General features: G+C 40.1%; 1 protein-coding gene across 2 annotated transcripts in view; it reads left to right on the top strand.

Annotated features, from left to right (window-relative positions):
• The window catches only part of myripb (myosin VIIA and Rab interacting protein b), a 130,312-nt gene that overhangs the window by 73,374 nt on the left and 36,093 nt on the right, over positions 1 to 20,845 (top strand). The gene's annotated exons all lie outside the window — the stretch shown is intronic.

Below are 20,845 nucleotides of genomic sequence, written 5' to 3' on the forward strand. Positions count from 1 at the left end.
GACAGTGCCTTAAGGATGGGTGTGTTTTGAGTCTTTTTCTGATTTTTGTTTTGCTGCTTTTTTAAACATCATACTGTCCAATCCTTTCTTACTGAAACATCCCTGTTTCCATTTGCATTTTTCTGCATGTTTAATATGGTGATGAAGGGGAAAAGTGCAGGGCAGTTAATGAAAAGGTGGAGAAAAGTTATAAAATAAATGTTACGATTGTTGATATGAACTGTTGGTAATAGAGATACAACAAGGCAGTGGTGATGAAAATTGGCACGTGTCCATTTTTCTCCAGCAGATTTCACATTTACATAAAAAGACCCAATTTCTACAGTAAAATAAATGATTTCTTTCTGCTTTTCTCCCAAACAAAAAAGTCAGGGTTTTAAAGGAATCAATGCATGTTTGTGATTTGAAGGACAAAAAAACCAAAACAATCAGGAGCGTGTGATGCAGGGGAACGTGCCGGAGCCAATTGCATTTGCAAATGACTGCTGTGTGTGCATATGTATGTGTCTGTGTCTGTTTTGGGCTGTTTATGCATGCAGTTTTGTCCAAAGCCTTGGGAGTTATTCGTGTGTCCCGACTTGCCATTAGATGAATATTAAACTCTCTGTGTCTGAGCAGGTTGTTGAAAATACAACGCCAAAGTGTGAGTCCATTTGTGGTGGATTCAGTGGGGTTTGGGATATGATATATATGTGTGTGTTTAGGCTCTAAGTATCAGCTTGTAAAAGCTTCTTTTGTATGAGGTGATGTCTTTTGTTGTAATATTAGCAACACTCCAGAAAAAACAGCAGGCATGTGTATATGTGCTGCATTTAGCATTTTCTGAGTGTGTGTGTGTGTGTGTGTGTGTGTGTGTGTGTGTGTGTGTGTGTGTGTGTGTGTTTAGGGTTAGGGTAATAGGAGTGGACAGGATTTAAAAGCGCAACAAAGCCGCCGAAAAAAAATACGCCGCCCCTCGCCTTATTTCATCCCCTCAGTCGCCTAGCTCTGTCTCTTTCTGTCTGTCATTGATTTTTGCTGCATGGTGTATTGAGTTAGATCCGCTGCCCTCGGTCCTGGTGTGTGAGACAGGAGGGAGAAGGAGGAGTGGGAGCAGGAGAGGCAGCGAAGAAGAGGAGGAGAAGGAGGGAAAGAGGTGATGGTAGTCAAAGGAGGTGACAAGATTTGCATCGATCATCTCTCCCCCTCATCTTCTTCTTCTTTCTGTCTGTCTTCCTTTTGAATGCGTGTGTGTGTGTGTGTGTGTGTGTGTGTGTGTGTGTGTGTGTGTGTACCTCTGCTGGGGGCTCTGTAATGTTCTCATTACAGCTTTAGACTGAGTCACAGATGGACCTGATGTCACAGCATTGCCGTCTATCAGCTACATATAAATACAGCACTTTTCATTAGCGCATTAAACAAGCTTAAATCTGGTTTTAGCATGAATTACTCTCTCTGGGTGGAGTCATGTCGTTTGGAACAGCTTTCACTGGGAAGAGAAGGCTGGAATTTGATTTTCAGAAATAGCTATTAGTTACGATTGCAAGAAATGCACCGGTTCGATGCAACTTACCTCCTCATCAACACTATTTTCATTAGAGAAAACATCGAATGAAATACAGTGTTAGTCAAACTCACGAGTTGAAAAAACTTCATGGGTTTTGTCTCTTTTTGAACCATTTCTGGTTAAATGCAAAATCTGTTCGCAAAGGAAACAAACCGCCAAATGCTCTCACTCGCATTCACCGGCTGTCCATCAACATTCACAGTGGCGTGGCCACGCTGCCCACAAGTGTGATCCAACTACGGAAAGCAGATTTGTAATCATTGCACACATGGACGCACTCAGAGGCTAAAGTCACCCACTCACACATGGATGCCTATTAGAATGTATGCATGTATATCCAGGCAGACTTATGCTCGCATGCAAGCAGACATGAGGACGTGCATCGGTTATGTAACAAACATAACCGATGCACGTCCTCATGTCTCCTCATGTCTGATTAACAAAATCAAGTGTGAGCAGGACTGGTTGACATAGATGTTGTAATGGGTTGCATAAATGTTTCAGGGCAACCACAGAAATGGTTGCGTGTCGATGGCAGATGGTATCTGTAGAGAAGACTCAGTGATTCGGCAGCTTTGTAATAACACCTTTCTAGCCTTGTGAAACACGCATATACTCACACACATACACATATATATATATATATGTATACACACACGCACCAAACGCATCTGTCCCCTCCTGAAAGGATGGGACAGGCATGACCATTTTGCAGCCTGGTTAAATTAACGGCATCCTCGGCCCATGGTCTTCAAACACACACAACCGCTCACACATAGTATAATCACACTTGCCACACACCAGTGGTTTTTATCGGAGAAGTCAAAACATTTTAGCGGGAACTGAAAAGTAATTTTTTTTTTCTCCTTTCGGCTCTACACCCAAGCACTGGTGAGAATGTTAAAGGGGCAGAGAGGGAGTAAGTAAGGTCAAGAGAGAGGAAGAAGAAGGGAGGGCAGAAGGATGAAAAAGGAATGACAGAAGAGGAAATGACCTGTCCCAGTTATTCAAGAGTGGAAATGCAAGTAAATTCTCCTTTTGCTGTGTCTCACAAATCGCTTTGTTGCTTTCTCTTTGTCTCTGCCTTTGGAAAAAATACTTGCTACTCTGCTACCCCCAGCCTTCTCTTGCTTTTAGTTTAGTATTCTCTTTTCATCCATCTTTTCCACATTTACATTAGAGCTACTGCAACTCCCTGCATTTAAACTATAGGGGCTCCTCTGTGCATCTCTATATAGAGTTGTCAGGCAGTGTATGCACAGAGGGCTGGTCTGCACAGAAATTGCAAAAAAACAAAACAAAAAAACCGAACAGACAAAATGTTTGTACTGTTTTCGTAATCTCATCCTAAAGCATGACTTTGAGGAGATTATGGCATCTGCTACGCTGTACAGTACATGTACGCAAACACTCATGCAAACAGGCGAGGCTTACACACAAGCACATGCATGAGGAATTCACAGAGAAGCAGAAAGCCATGCTGAAACTTACATTAATTGGTTTTTTTGCCATTAATTTTAATGTTTTAATCAGATCACGCATGGATGCACATCATTTTACTGTGCAACTTATAGATTAGCAAGAACAAGCGCAAACAGATCCCTGCACATATACCTCAGAGTCCTCTTGAACAGACATTTCCATGTGCGCTGCTGCAGTTACGATGTGACGTTAGCTGTGCATCGTACATCGTAAAGAGCATGTAGTCGCTACTGGTAACATGCAACCTCACACATCCACATATATGTTACATCCACTCACTGCTACAAATAGCACTCCCTGTTCAGTCCTAGAAGCTGTTTGTGAATCCGGGAGGTCCTTCTGTTTGTTTTCATGTCTAACGAGAACCATATTGATGGTTCACACCACATCTGAATGATTCAGATTTGTGATTGACAGAGGTTGTCAGCAGAGGTGGGACCAAGTCATTGTTTTGCAAGTCTCAAGTAAGTCTCAAGTCTTTATCCTCAAGTCTCAAGTCAAGTCTCAAGTAATGTCAGGCAAGTCAGAGTCGAGTCTCAAGTCACTGGTGTAAAAGTCCAAGTAAAGTCACAAGTCTGAAATTTTGAATTTCAAGTCCTTTCGAGTCTTTAAAAAAAAAACGAAAAAAAGCATGTTGCAGTTATATGCTAAATGTAAATATTAGACCATGTAATTTTTAAATCTGTGTTTTTCTCAACACATGACAAAATAGTGAACTTAGAAAATATACACAAATTGTGAAATTGCACCTCTTTAAAATGCAGCTCAATTAAACCTAGCTCCAAGAATAGTTTTCACCGACAGTTCTGAGATAAGCTGCATGTTATTCTTGGATGCGCTTGTAGGACCGGCTTTAAAATCGCATGACAAAAATATCATACATAAATAAATGATATTTTAAAAAAAATATAATTTAAAAAAAAACTGCATCACCAACGTAGCCTGGAAAACATTTGCTAGTTAGATGAAGTCAGCTATCTCATCGTAGCATATTTATATGCATATTTATAATTATACGCTTCTTGGAGTGAGTGCATACACTCATGAAGTTTAGTAACTTCCGGTCACTGCAACAAGCCCAGGTACAGTTTACCGCCGGATGGGTGCAGGACCTTGAAATGCACCGTGTAGAAAGTAAAGACCATCGTACGTATCATAAGTTTACCAGTCTCACAAATCGTCTTCATAAATACACATTCGTTAACCGTTTATTAATAGGACCTTTGAGCTCAACGGTAATTAATTAGCAGTGGAAATAATTTCTGGTAGCATCACAGAAATGTAGCAGTGACAATAATATTGTATGCTGTAATCGCACTGGACAATTAGTGATACAAAACAACTGTTTTACCCTGTGAATAAAAGTATATGTTTTTGTCAATGTACCATAATAACAGAAGCGAAACACAATATTCTGTCAGGACAATTCACTATTTATGCACAATAAACAAAGGAGCATAGCGCGACAATTTCTGTTCAGCGCCAGACTTGCTTGTAACCTATATCACCAATTATGTTAAGAAAAATGACGCATTAACTACAACAGCAGACTGACCTTTGTGGAAATGCTTGGAGCAGACTAACCTGTGAGCTGGAGGGTTCTGGGACGTTATATTTGATCTTTGAATGGCTGCAATCCAGTCGCATCTTTGTTACTTCGGAAACATGGCTCGAACAATTTCTCTTCAACGACGTAATCCGATAACAACCGATCTCTTTACCCGTCGGCTTCCCGTGGCTGTCATGCGACCGGCTATTGCAGTTAATAATACAACAGCTTCTTGACATTTTTGTGTTTCTTTTTATCGCTGTGTGACTGATTTCAATTGAAAGCCTGCGTGCGCTAGTACCGCTTGCCACGAGTTCCCAGAATCCTTTGCGGTTCTACCCGTGAATGACGTCACATTTTCAATCTCTATATAATATGCATGTTAAATTTTATATTTGGGGTAAAATATCAAGTCTTTTCAAGTAAACCGGTTCAAGTCCAATTCAAGTCCCAAGTCATTGGTGTAAAAGTCCAAGTCAAGTCACAAGTCTTAGAACATTATTTCAAGTCAAGTCTAAAGTCATAAAATTAATGACTCGAGTCTGACTCGAGTCCACACCTCTGGTTGTCAGTCTCATAGCAATAGGTTCATTTAAAAGGAGATGAAGGGGTGCTGATCAGATGATTCACCCAAAGGAATGTGATGCTACTGCCTCTGGTCTCGTCGTGTGAATACTTTGTTCATGGCATAAAAATGCATTTGCATAGAAATCTAACTGCATCAGTAGCATGTTTAGATCCTTTTAAAATCGTGACATTTGACAAATTCTCTAGTCTGTTTCTGCCATTTGATTCCACCTGCCCATTCTTCCATTGTGTATTGTAGACTATTTATTGATTGCCTAAATCTCCTTGTGCTGACACGCTGCCGTGCTGTTCTCACCACAAAGCCCCATATTGAAATCATTTCAGCTTTTAAGGCAAATCAATCTTGTAACTGTTTAATTGATTTTCTTAAACAGCCCCTCTACACCGTAGCTCATTAATGCTACAGACACACTAGGGGAAGCAGTAGTTGGAGAGGCAGCATGACCAAAATTACAGAAGCTGTAATCTTGTTGCCTTTGACATGGTTGTTTCAAAGACGGGGGTCTCCAACCACTTGCAGTCAGTCTTCAAAGAGACTTTTGGTCTCGATAAAACTGCAGTAAGATGGAACGGTCTCCTTTCAGTTTGTGTTGCAATCTGGTCAAGTTGGCAATGACATGCAATCGGTTTGTAATAATAGTGTAATTAACTGTTCCAGACTGGTGAAAATCGCGAATCTGTCACCTTCAGCATACACAGAAATTCACATAGATTAACTCATAACTGCATAGATTTGAAATTGAAATTCCTCCACAAATAGTGATACAGCTGCTGCAGGATGGCAATTTAATTGCAAACTGATGCTCAACCTTATAGGAAAGTAATCAGAAAACAACCAATTGGCAACCAGCTGTTTCGAGTCCCTTGCAGGAAAGAGACATCACAAAAAATTTATTCTCACTCACGTAGACTGGTTCAGATTGATTGCAACGTGTTGGGCATCTGTGGTCGCAAATTTTGAAGCCATCTTGATAACCTTCTCCCACCCACGATGTGGAGATCCAACCTCTTTAGATCCAATTAAAATCAAGACACTCAAAAAGATGCTCTGGAAAAGAGTAGAATTCTTGGAACAGAGTTTAATACACTGAATCATACGAACAGCAGGAAAAATACATACAGACATTTAGCAAGAAAATTACATAGCAGAAAGCAAGCAAAGCGAAACCCCGGGTGTACAGCCTTAAGCACAGACAGCAGAGCAACACAGAGACGGACAGAGAGTAACAGCAGAGGGGAAAAAGTACTGGGGGTGTCCTCTGGTCCTCTAATATACTGGGACCAGTATCCCCGCCCCCTGCTGCTGAGTAACTTTCCCACGCGCCCAAACACAGCTGCAGAGGTCAGGTACAGGCCAGGGTACGGGCAGGGCTCTAGCTGAGTGCCCTGGCCAAAGGGACACCCTTAGGTTAACCCTTTGCTTTGCCCTCTGACAATAGGTCACAACATGGTCAAAGGTCACACATTAATCCTAATTATTAATATATAATCTTATAACTACATAGGTTCTTAAAACACTTCAGTGTAGTTCAAAGTGTGTGTGTGTGTGTGTGTGATTATATCGTATGATATTTTATCGTGATGTGTTTACTGTTTTGGTTGTGCTGCATGAAAGACGTTGAGTGTGTATTAGGGAAGGTTAGTTAGCTGGAGAGTGAGTTATGCAGCAGAACTCTCAGCAGCATTAACTGCCCTGTTACTGCACCACCTTGATAAACCTCGGTGAAGCAAAATGTCTTGTGCTTAAGACTCTACATGAAAGTTAAAATATATATGTTCAGTGCACATAGATATATAGTGTATATAGTTACATAGTTATACATATCAAACAAAAATCCACCACACATCTGTTTGCATTTATAAATTAGACAGCAATTATTTAGAAACCTTCGCCAATCTGAGAGTGACTGCAGTCGGTCTGAGCTGAAACAGTTGTTTCAAGATAGGTGCAAGCACTTTGTGATCACAAGTGGTTGCTCAAAGGTAGCTTCTGGGAAACTAGTTGGCCACCACAACCACTTGCAATGGAAAAATTCAGTCAAGTTACCAGGCAGCCACCGGTTTTTCAGGGTTACAAGAAGATTGTTGTCTTGTTTTTACTCTAGTCTGACAGAGCCAGACAAACAGGTTGTTTTGTACAGCTGTATATTTTTTTCTTTTACAGTTTTATTAGAGTGCATGAATTCAAATATGCAGCTTTTATGTTGACTGTGCAGTTTCTCTGACTTTTCACCTGCCTGTCTCCAAACCCATTAATCTTCCCCCTTATCAACACCTCCACACAAATACAAAATGTAAGCATGAGATTTAATTTTCTTTCTTTTTTTTACTGCATTCACATTTTTTGCTCATGAATATTTATGTTAGCGTCTCCAAATCATCCCAAAACAATAGCGTGTGTGTTTACTAAGACACCGGTGCAAAAATTCAGTGAACTCTCACGCTGCTGCCAGACAAGCACCTGCGGCTAGCAGAGGAAGCAAGTCACAGTGTGATATTTTTTCTGTCCTCCTTGCGGGGGTATTTTTATCAGTGTGGGTGAGCAAGACTATAGTCTTAGACGGGGAGGGTGTGCCCTACAGCGCCAGGCTGCAGATGAAATGTGTCTCATTTTTAATAAGACATTTGCATGTCTGTCTTGCTTTGTTTCTTGCTGCTTGTTTACTCCATGTTTCTGCCAGGTTTCTAGCAGCTGGGTGCACCGTGCATTGCAGGACAGGTTCCTTGCTGTTTTCCAATAAAGAGCCTAAATAGAAAGTTGCAAGCCTCAGTGGGTGAACAATGAAAGTCCCGACCCCCTCTTTCATTCATCACAGTGCAGCACTATCAGTTTCTAGGTTGGAATGTTTATCACACAACACAGTTAACCGTAATGCAAATTAATGTGGGTGTAATCATATTTTGCAAGTAAACTTGCTCAGGTTTATTAAAATCAGCATCCAAAATTGACACTAAACTGGGACTCTGAACATTCCCATACTTCCGGGAAGCTTTTTTTATCAGAAACAAGAGTGCAGCTGAACCAACTCACAAACCCTGCATCTCTCTGAGCTGCAGGCACAGGAGAGAGAGCCACTAATCACCCTCTCTGCTTCCTTCTCCTCCTCCTCCTCTCTCCCTCCTTCACAGCCTTGTCTCGTGTCCAGCGCAGCTGACACAGTAGCCACCAGTCGATCATAACTCCTGCCTGTAATTTGCATTTCATAGAGTCACCCGGGACAGTAGGCACGCGCACGGCCTCTCACAAGATGCACACACAAACGCACTTACGGCACCCAGTGTACATCCACATTAATATGTTTTAGTTTTAGCATGCACACTAATCTAAAACTGGGACTTTTAAGAATCTCTGCTGACCCAGTTGTGGTTTGAAAACACCGGGATTGTGCTTGAGCCTGGATGTGCCGAAACTTTTAGATGGGTGATGTCAGTCGCCCATATGAAACTGGAACAGTAGTAGTAGCAGACTCTCATGCCTTTTCCTATTTCTTCATCCTTTTGTGGATACTTGTTTCTCATTTGTTGTGACTTTGTCTGCCAATGGGAAATGCTCCAATGTGAGTGTGTTTGCTTTGCAGCAACAATTCAGTAACTGTTTACTTAATCCTTACAGATTAAGCTAAAACCTTTGGGTCTCGCTTCTCTAGATATCGACTAATAAAGTTTAAACGTTTATTAAAACCGAATAATTTCTCCTTCTCGTTGTCTGAGTTTTCTTTTTATCTTCCCTAACTTTCAGTCTAGACGGTTTGATCGCCTCTCTTTTTCTTTTTTTCAAGCGATCCGAGTGTTCTCGCAGGAAAATTGAATGTCGAGTTTTATCGCAGACTCCGTGAAGAACAACCATTCAGCAGGCCATCTTGCCCAAAAGTAGCCGAATTGCCCCAGTAAGTCAATTTTATGCAAGCTACAGGTCCATCTCCTGAGTCTAGGATCATACCCACTCTACCTAAATGATATAGCTGTATTTACAGTTAATATAAATGGGAATTATAAATGTGCTGTAAACTGATATAGTTTTCATTAAAGCAGAGTTTTGCAAGGAAAATGGTTTAGCTTAGATGTAGCCTTAGGTTCAAAGAAACTCCTTGCCTTTTCATTTCAGTTCCACTTAAGTTTTATTCAGGTATATTTCTCACGTTAATTGAAGTGTACTTGCTTGAATTTTACTAATGCAATTTGTGTGTGTTACTCTCAAACTAATTACTATAGAGTTTGGTAAGCCTTGAAGCACTCTCTGTGTGTCTGTCCAGTAAGGATTTATGTGTGTGTGTGTGTTCATGTGAGTGTGAATGCTTGTATTGCAGTGCTTCTTATCGTGTGGCTCCTTGTGTAGCATAAAAGCCTTTTCTCTGTAGGGGATGAGGTCTTGTTGAAAGCAATAAATCACTATTATTCAGGTAAACATGCGAGCGCACACATGCACAAAAAGAACCTTGGACGTTCCCTCTTGCGGGTGTGCTAATTCCTGTCAGTTGTGCTATTACCAGTGTGTTATTTTGCAGCTATGGCTCTGAGTTATTAATGTCTCTCTGATGTCACTAGTCAGGCTCCACATCCCAGGCCTCCTCCGTATGTGTGTGTGTGTGTGTGTGTGTAGGTGGGTGAGACTGAATCAGTTACACCTCTGAACTGAGCACCTCTCCAGGTCCAGTTGTGGAGTGAGCTACACTGAAGCAGCACAATCCGCAGTGCCTGTGATCTGATGTGTACCAGCAGGTAAAATCCTGTAATTTCTCGACCGGGGAAACTGGCTGCCATGTTGTAACGCTCCATGTGAAGCCAGTGATTTACAGCTTTCAGTGCTCACACAGCAAGCCTGCAGAACCGAGGTGATTGGAAATAAATAAATAAAGCAGTTTGTGCAGTAAGTTGGCTAGTGGTTTATAACACAAGCTATAAAACTCATCTTTTCATTGTGGGTTAGTGGAAATGGAGACAGAAAAGTACCTACTAATGCTGCTTTATAGTCGAGTCTATCTTTTGTGTGTTCGATTGGAAACCTTTATTGGAAATTTTTTCCACTCAACCTCTACATTTGAGTAAATCTTTAGTCCTGACAGTGTCTGGTTGGGGTGCGGTACGATACTGCACAAAAGTCTTGATTTCTTTACATTTTGTTAGGAAAATGGCAAATGGGTCCATTAATTAAAACGTGTGCAAAAATGCGTGGAAATACCGTGTATACGGCAGAAGCAGAGTTTCTACAATTCTAATGAAATAATTGCTATGATCACCTTTAGTCTTCAGTGTAACTTGAACTCTCTTATGTCTCATTTCTTTAACACTCAAAGCTGTTCTTTAGATGTTGGCTCCCTTTTGTTCCATCATGGACCCCCAACTCCATAGCAGCTTAGCATCTAGACCCTCCTCTTACATTAGCTGCAAAATTATTATAGCTAATATTCCCTTCCACTAAAAAAAAGAAAATGAGTCATTTTTAGTTTATTATTGATTTGGTAAATCAAGCAAACTGTATCCTCCAGTATGGTTTAAACAGACTTCACATATTTGTGGCTATTAGTGCAGTGCTGCTGGAGAATCTGTGTGTTTTACTCGTGTCATTTGAGGTCAGCACTTTTAATCCATCTACTAACATTTACAAAGTAAAGACCTTGTAGCTCAGTAACTACTGCACATTGTCTTACTCAAATAGAAATTTTAATATGCACATTCTCCCTTTGAGCCCTCTCCTCCCTCACTGACTCACTCTGTTTCACAATGACTGCTTTTGCAGATGTGATCTATCAATAACATCTTCAGCAGGGGAGATACCCCACAGTACAGCCATTCATGTCTGATATCCTGATGGACTGGCAGGGGAAGATGTGAACTCAATGATTGGCAGATCAGTGGAATCAATCTCTGGTTTTTGGTTATGAATTAGGTTTAGTGGCTTTCACAACACACTGAGATCACAATTTATTCCTTTTCCTGTAAATCTTCAAGAATTTGGCATGAAAAATATTGCATGAATAGTAATAGTTTTTTTTCTCATCCTAACTTCACCTCTCACTTTTTCTCTTCCTCTTCTGCACCCTCATCCTTCCCTCAGGCAGATCATCCTGTCTGATCTCCTGTCACAGTGAACCCTCTGCAGTGTAACAGAAGTTATTATTGCTGCGGGATTTTCATACTCATTGCACATTCCTTGGTTTGAACCCAAGAGTCCCTTTAATGAAAGTTAGGTTTTTTTAACCCAATTTTCCAGTATTTTTATACATTCTGTCAATGTTGGGTTAGATTTCACAAGGATTTAAGAAGCATATATCCTGCAAAATGACTACTGAGAAGGATCTGCAAGGAGCAAGAACTGTAACATAAATCCTTTGACTGATTAAATAAATACACTGATCCATTAATCATGGCTTAATTGAACTAACAATTACTTTAAAAGTAAAGCTTCAGTTTCCCTCTAGAAATGACTGAACAGCACAAAATCTCTGAAATACAGTTTTGGTGCACCTGTTGACTAAAAGAGAGTTTAATTGAGTGTGAACATGGACATGAGCATGGTTATTGGTGTCAGACAGGTTGGTGAAACACACTGAACAGGACTCTAGTTTCTAGAGGGTACGTCACTGATAGATAAGCAGGGATGTCAAACTCAGAGTACATCATGCGCCATATACAGCCCACTCTAATATTAAGTGGGGCATTGTTTGTTTTTTCAGTAATATAACGTAGAAGATCGGCAGAAAAGTGATCGAACTAATTGAATCATTCTGAAAAACAAAATGTGCTTGAAATGGCACTAAGCTATAAAAAACAGGCTAATACTTTGAGTGTATGTAGGTCACTACTCCCCTGCACTACATGCTGCAGTTACATTTACTGCGACCTTTTTTTTTTATTTTTGGCTGATAATAAAAGACAAGCTGACTCCGCTAAATATCTATTTACAGTCTACCAGATCTGTGATTCAAATTATATTTGACATGAGCTGACCTTGTTCCAAACACCCGAGTTTGCCAGATGTGGTTCAGCTGAGTGAGTCATGAGGTGTTTAATCAAAGTATAATATGTCATGAAAATTAGAAACAAGTCTTTGAATGACTTTAATAGACTGGCAACATGTCCAGGGTGTACCCTTCCTCTCTCACTGTGACCCCTGAGATTGGCTTCAGCTCCCAATTAGCCTGAATTAGTTAAGCACAAGAGGATGGATGGACGAGTTTTGAAGTAAAGAGGAGTGTGTTCAAATAAAATTAGGAACATAAACTCTTAAAGGTTTTCAGTTACACATAAATGCAGTAAATATTTTATGTATCAACATAAAGTATAAATACATAACTGATGGAGTAGCAGTTCACCAAAACACATAAAAGTATCAGTTAAGTTTTTAATAGCTGATCAAAGCTATTGCTATATTTTCCACTTAAGGGAAAGCACAGGTGTAGTAATGATGGCTGCATTCCACTTTGATGATGTCACGCTTTTGCGTGTGTTGGCTCATTGTGATGGTGTACTGAAAAACTTGTGTGTAAGTGAGTCATTATTAATTCACCCTGTGCTTCCTCCAAAGAGAGGAAGCGTCTGTGCAACACAGCATAAATTACCATAAACATGTAGAAGGTTTTATTTAATTAACCAGGTTCATTTTAAAACAGTGTTTCTGATTATGTGACTTTATTGCTGCTCGCGTTTTCTTTGACAAGACTTCAGAGGGCTGCCTGATATCCGTCAGTTGTCCTTGCAGCATATGCTCGGGCATGCTGAGAAATATAATGCACACATCTGACATGTGGACTTAATGCACTGGGAAATGGAGCCAGTGTAAATGAATAACAATTAGACGAATATGCTAATTTCACTACCCCACTTTCCCTGTGCTGTTGCCGTTCCGAAGGACTTCAAGTGGTGTGTATGTACACATCCTTATTGCGCTCTCTGCTGCATATCAATAGCTGTACAGTGCTCCAGGCCTCCTGTCTCATTGCACCTCCTCTTCCATTTTTCAGCGCTTTAAATGAGGCTTTGTCTGTGCATCACTGCGGCGCTTAGAGCACTCCGTTCACCTTGTTTAGTCATGATTTCCCACCTGAGCGAGGAGTGCTGTTTGATCTCATTTGTTGAAAAATCACATGATGTTATCAAGTCTGTACCTCCTGCTGTTTCTGGGGCTGGTGGATTGGTGCTGGATGCCTCCCTGCCTGCATTGTCAGTTTTGAAACAGCCGTGTGAAGTTTTCCACCTTCTTTATTGTTAATCATTTTATCTACTAATGTCACCAAGAAAATGGAGGGATAGGATTCCCATTTAAGCATTTACCATAATTTCAGAGTCTCTGTATTAAGAAGTGCGATTCTTATGTTCTGTACCAGAGGGCATGCGTTTCACCTCCTTGTTGTATTGTCATATATTAAAATCAAGTACAAGTTCTCTGTCAGTTTTCTAAAAAACAAACTGGTTTCAGGGATTCTTTGCTCTGGATGTTCTACTGGAAGAGTTATAGATTTATACTTTCACTTTCTTTTAGTATGTTCCCAAAACACAAGCAATGCCGTATCAAATCTAAATATGGACAGATCTATTTTTTTTATTAATCTGTTGGCAAAAAAGCCACAGAACCTCTTTCAGGAGATAGCTCCTCTGAACATGGAATGACCGCTGATCCATAGCAACTAATGCAATTGGAAAACAATAGGAATCCCCCTCCTTTTCTGTCTCTGTGTGCCTTTCAGGCTGTGTGTTTAGAGCAGCAGCAAAGGAACCCGGGTGATGTTGTCTGATTCGAATGGGATCAAAGCAGCTGTTCATATCAGAGCTGCCAATGTGAAAGATATCAAAGCAGCAAGCAGACACACTTGTGCAGCGATCTAGTTCACAAACACACACACGCACGTATGCAAACGCAAAGTGAGGTACTTTGTGCACATTTCTTGGCATAAGAGCTCGCAAATAAGAGTGCAATGCACAAATGTACTCTGCGCTGCTATTGAGACTTGTGGCAGCTTTTTATAACAAATAGGGGGCCATGTTGCAGAGATATGTGTGCATATGTGTCGGTTTTCGTTGTCTTATTTGCAATGTGTCTTTATTGTGTGAGTCAACGTGACTATTAATTTATGTGTTATGTGCATTAAGTGCCCTGAGTATCGAGTGCTTTTACCTGCAGAGGTTTCTTTGTGGAAGCCTTGCAGGTTCTTTCGTGATTACCTGACTTGTAGATTCATGCATTTTGAATGAAGGCTTTCTCCACAGTTGTGGAGCCTCTCTCTCTCGCTCTCCCCCACTTTCTGCGTCACCACTCTCTTGCTTTCTGTCACTCTCTTGTTCTGTATCCCAGCCTCTCTCTCTATCTGAGGCATGAAACCATCCTCACTCGCCCTCGGCTAGGATCATTTTTCACCCCAGCAAACGGCCGCAGGATTCACACATCCACGCTGTTTCTGTTTACTTCAGCATACACATCTTGAGGGGGGAGGTATGTGAAGAATACGTAAGTGAGTTTGAAATCCCCTAAACCTGGACCCATCTCCTGTTGACGGTATGAAAAAAGATCGCCTCTCTACCTGCAGAGGACACACACGGACCTAACAGATAAACATGAATCTCTAGTGTTTACTAGAGATGGACCGATCCGATATTACATATCGGTATCGGTCCGATACTGACCTAAATTACTGGATCGGATATCGGAGAAAAATAAAAAATGTAATCCGATCCATTAAATATCACGAAAGCACCTCACAAAACTTGCAACACGACGTAACTCACCTCAGAACGTTAGCACGTCGGAGCAGTATGCATCACGTGATAGAGCGGCTGTGGCATGCGGGACCTGTCGGTGCTCTGGATAGCATGTGGAGCTTCGCTAGCAACCCGGCATTTCATCTCCGACAAAGTTATCCCCGAGAGAAGTAAAGCAAGTGTGTAAGTCCATCTCTGAATGTTTGTAAAGCATTCCTGCGTTAAGCTTACCAAACGATATATGGAGCAACTGCCTCTTCTGGCTGCTACTTCAATCATGAAACTGCTTAATGATCAGCTGATTGGCTTTTCTGTCGCGAGTCCGTCTCTCTGGTTTGTTTTTGGCCCACTTTGCACCAGAAAGAGGAAACCAGCGGCTGAACAACAGCAGCACGTTTAAGCTTGATCAGCTGTTGTTAGAATTTATTTATTATTACTTTCTACTCGAGGATCTTTTTCTACGTAGCTGACACTGGTAACTGTGCAGGGGCGGATCTAGCAAAGTTTAGCCAGGGGGGCCGATAGGGCATTAACAGGGAAAAGGGGGAACAAAGACATACTTTTCTTTCTTATTCTCATTTAAAATGTCTCGCTTTTAATAAATAATTATCCGAATCTTACACCCAAAGTTTTAATTTGATGTAAAATGAATAGAAGTCAATTACTGTATATAGTGACTATTAAGTCTAATATATATACCCTAGTAAGCTATAGTACTTTTTCCTTTGGGAAGGTACCATCTGTGCAGTCTGCAATTTTGTTGAAGAAAGATGTTGAATCTATTTAATATTTCTTGAAAAATAATTGATTTCTGTGCATTTTTTTTCACACTGCATCAAATTAAGGTTGATTACGTCGATTAAGCATCATGAGGTGGAGCGTGAGGGGTGGTTCCCTATTTTTTATTTATTTATTTTTGTTGTTGCTGGGAGTTGGAACCCTATTAGTTAGGTTGCTTAATATTTACGCTAAGTACTCTTTAAAATACCAGAATAGGGAGGATGGTGTAGGTTTAAGTTTATTAGATTGATCAGTATTGCTGAACTATGAAATTTTTTTTTTTTTGCATATAGGTATAACAGAATAGCTTTAGTGTAGTTGTTGTTTTAAACTTGAGTATGAACTTATACAAAATGCAGCAAGATATTTAAAAAAAAAACAGTTTTGATTAAAAAACACTATATCGGATTCATATCGGTATCGGTATCAGACATAAAAAAGTGGTATCGTGCCATCTCTAGTGTTTACAAGCAGACAGACTAATGCACACTTCGGGGATACAGGACAAAGTATCATCTGGAAGAAATATATATATTTTACCACGAACACACTCAGAAATCTTGGTACAAACATAGACTGCGAAAAACTCAAAGATGGACAAAGATAAAAGGACAAGGAAGAAATATGGATAGAAGAAATGAGGTGAAGAAGAGGTTAAACACATCTTTGGGTTAGATCATGCTTGCTAATCCCTTTCCTTACCACCTCCACACACACACACACACCAAAACACTTCCCTACATTCTGACATTGCATTGGAGAAGATTGTTTGGGTGCATAGGTCAAGTGTAATTCATTAGTTTATCTCACCACTTACCATGTTTGCAGCCTCTTAGTGGCTCTGGTTTATACAGAGAATGCTCACTCCTCCACTGTGCCTGTCACTTGAACACAGCATACCCTACAATCAACTTTCCAGCATCAGATTTTAATTCTACACGTCCAGTTGACATTTTCATCTAGTCAGATATGTAGCTTTAAATAAAAATACCTCAAGCAGAACACATTACTTTTTCAGCTTGTTCTTTATTCAGTTTTGTGACTCATAGTTCCTCATATATAAAAAAATAAATAACCAACGGAATTTTTTTTACTACCCAGAGGCTTCAGATTCAGATTGGGCCCAACTGCACACAGTAGAGGAGAAGGGTGCATGTAGTGTGTGTGTAATGGTAAACACAAGCCATAGTTATTCCCTGCCCTAAACAAGGGATTTTTGTGCTTTAACCAAACCAAACAGAAACTCAAAGTAAAAAGGCAAAATCACTAAAACATATGTACTACCTACCTCAATCTCTGGGGTTAAAGTTCAGCAAATGACTCACGCCATCACCTACTTCACCTCTGTTGAATAAAGACTTGCCACGATTGTTTCAGCAAACACCCATATGTGTTATATATACCACCACCACCACTTAATGTTGTAAGCCTATTGAACCAGCTACAAGGAGGGGGAGAGCCCATACAAGCTAAATCTGTGTGAGTGATAACAGTCATTTAGCCTAATATTTAGCCTAATGGGCTGATAACATTTAAAGCAGGTGCATGAAAAAGAATGGCAAGAGAATCCTTTATCTTGTGAAGGCAACGTTATGAGTCACAGCTGAAGTCTGAGTGATCGGCCACATTAGCTCTTTACAACACTTCCAACACAGCAGTATGAAGCTGAATTAGATTCCATGAAAAATCTCAACAACAAATGTTGAGAGTGCAACTGCAGGTATCTATTAAATAAGAACAAAGATAAAAATAGGATGTGCAACATATTTTTAAAAGGTTTAAATAGGTTTCTTAAAAAAATGTGGAATTTTCTGTAACAAACTTTGCATGATGTGTATAGTACAACATGAATTAGACACACTTAAATTTTACAATATTCATTCATTCAGACCTCAGATGTTTTATTAACACTTTCCCGAAAACATCTGAGTATCTCTTTCATAGTGATAAATATTGTCTTCGTTCCCTCACCCCCAGCCAGTCATTGTGGATGGCTGCCCCTCTATGGGCTTGATTCTGCTGGAGGTCTCTTCCTGTTAAAAGGGAGTTTTCCCTTCCCACCATAACCAAGTGCTTCCTCATAGAGGTTCATCCTATTGTAGGAGTTTTCTTCCATTACTGTGGGCCTTTACAATATAACGTACTTCAGGGCAACTGTTATTCTGACACTGTGTGTGTGGCGCTATCTAAATAAAATACAATTGAACAGGACTTGGATACTTTATTCCAAATGTCAAAAATGATTATTTTAAAATAAATTTGGGAGAACTGAGTATCCCATATTTATGAAGGGTTTTTCCTGTATTTGCAGCAGCATACACTGCAGCTGTATGTCTGTCCATACACTGACCGCCACAACCTCTTTCAATATTGACTTTGCCATCAGATGCAGAATATCACCTTGATGTCTGCACTGATCGCACCTAGAGGTCACTGATAATGATCAAAACAATTCCTACTTGGAGGCAGTGAGAGAAGGTGTCTATGCACTCGCACTTTGCACCCTCCACCTCTTCCTGGCTTCAATTACTCAGTGTGACAGCATTAGTGTGAATAATGCAGCGCTTCCCTGCCCTGGCCTGGAGTATGGTGCACGTCTGCATGTGCACACTGACATGAAAGAGGAAGGGCAAAGGTTCTTCTGAGTGATCAAAGCCAAAAACTCGCAAAAAGATGCTTAAACAGCAGTGTGTTAATGCACCAGTCATCCAAATGAGCTTAATCTTTGAACTGGTACATTTTCCTTCATATGTTGCCATATATGATTTTGCTTTTCTGATGTAGTTTTGGAAGGTTTTATCCTCATGAAGCTTACATTGGTAATTAAAAGACGAGAAAAAATATAGGCTGAAAAGATTATGATCTGACCTAATGGTGAAATAGTTTGAAGGTGAGGTTATATCCTCTCACGCTGCGGTAAAGCCCTCTTAGCTTAGTATGTGTTTGGTTAGTCATATAGGGTAGACTGTCACAGAGGCTACTGGTTGATGGATGGCACTCTGTTTCATCTACACTGCATCCATCTTTGCAGCCTGCTATCCTCTCATCCACTTCACACTAACATCATATCTCCAATATACAGTCCCTCACAAGCCTGATCACACTGAAGCTATTGGTGCATGATGATATGTCACAGTCTGACATGTACCTTTTGAATATTGTTTCCACAATTGTAAGACACTCCAAGTTGATCTATATATGTATCTGTTGAACTCAAACTCTTTCATGGCATGCATTTTTAATTTCTCTTTGTTATTTGGGCTGATTGGGATGTGATGAATGTTTTTCTGAGAAAAATGAGATCCACATATGAGGACATTCGTTTTAAATTTTGATAGAGCAGTGGCAGTATAATGTCCCCGTAAGTGGATAACAGGCCCTTGTAGAGCAAAATTTAGTATTTTGGACTAGACAACCCAAAATGTGATGTCCACATATGTGGACGCCAGGTCCTAGGAGGTTAAGAAACTCTTTTAATATTGTTACCCTGTTTTAATTTACCCAGATTTCTTTATGAAAAATATACAGAGAAATGAATGAAGAGACCAACTTGAAAACAATAATATGTTGACAAAAAAAGCAAAAGGGGGAATGAAGGGGGAATGGTGCAAAAGGCATAAAGAATATGATGATGATGATGATAACTCCTTTTCAGCTCATAGTAAAAGACAATGAGGGATTTCTCCTCTTCAGTTGGTGAGCCATTCCCCTCTCAACCCTCCCATCTGTCTCAGTCACCACAAAATCAGCGATGGCGCAGAGAAAACACCATGCTGTAAATGGGGAAGGATGGATGAGTAAGAGAGAAGAGATAAATTAGTGTGTGTGTGTGTGTGTGTGTGTGTGTGTGTACTTGTTTTACTACATTTGTGGGGTCTGATAACCAGGAGCCCACTATATTTGTAGGATACAACAGCTTTTGGGGACCCCACATGTTTCAAATTTCAGGTAGACAGCCAAGGTTTGGTTTTAGAGCATTGGGCTAGGAAATGCAATGAAGGGTCACCATAAAGAGAAGTGTACAAGGATGTCTATGTGTGTGTGATTGAGCGTGTATGCACACTGCATGCATTTCTGTGCCTAACATTAATGATTCATTGTCATCCGTCTCCCACGCCCTGTCTACCAGACTGAGCCGGGTAGAGTTATTAGCTTTGTACCATGTCTGTGTGAGTGCTCAAGATAATGTTATATTTATCTTTATAGTTACCTGAAAGTGTTCGACTTAGCACAAACAGGGTAAACTGAGGTAATTAAGAAATATTAAGCACGACGATTATAAACTGTAAACAGTTCCTATTGTAGTGGGCTTGTTATAGTAATTACTTTAATGTCGTCTTCATCACAAGAATAATTAGCCTTCGTTTTTACGTCCTAAATTCCTTTTTTTGGTCCTGATGCAAATGAGGAGCTTTGACCTTCTAGCTGTAGCTCTGAAACATAAATCTGACTTTTTAGTTGCAAAAAAATAGATTTTTTTTTTATCTTTATTTTGAACATGCTGAAAAAGTACAACAAAATAGAATTAAAAGAGACAAATGAACAAAGCAAAACAAAAGGAAAACGAGCAACCACAACTCCAAATAACATTCATGTTCAAAAAGGAGCAGGAAGAAGCATAAGCTTATTTAATCCCACCCCTTTTCCACTATCTAGTATCAATAGACTACAGAAATACCTCCTTGCAATTAGATTGCTACATAGCAGTTGTCTTTAACCTCTCTTTGTAACCTTTGTCACTAGCACGTGTACATTACTTTCACGGTCTGGCTAAGCATGTCCAATATTCTTTAAAAAATGCTAATATTCAGATAAATGTTGCTAGTTGATATCATTATGTTTTGGGGCAATAAACCACTAAACAATCCAGTGCTGTCCCTGTTCTGCTAACAACACCTCAGCAGTGGGACCATCCTCTGCCTCATTTCCTTTCTTTTCAGATTAAACATACATGTGTAATTTTTCATGAATGAGTTAAGTTAAGGGAAGCATTTCAAGAGAAACAAAGAGAGTCAGATATGCAGTGATACTGAAAACAAAACAGGCCGAACCAAAAAAATACAAAAAAAAACCCAGGAGGCTTCTGCTGTCCCAGTGATTTTTGTGTTTTGGGTGGTGGCGTGTGACTAACTTAATGGGAACTGTTTCCAGTATGAGGGCAGCCAGAGGCTCATTTGGGAAGCAGGCCCTTTGTTGGTTTCCTAATT

Source organism: Diplotaxodon limnothrissa, linkage group LG9 (assembly GCF_057381915.1).
Source record: "Diplotaxodon limnothrissa isolate DT_005_m linkage group LG9, D_limnothrissa_male_GT1.1, whole genome shotgun sequence".
Lineage (NCBI taxonomy): Eukaryota > Metazoa > Chordata > Actinopteri > Cichliformes > Cichlidae > Diplotaxodon > Diplotaxodon limnothrissa.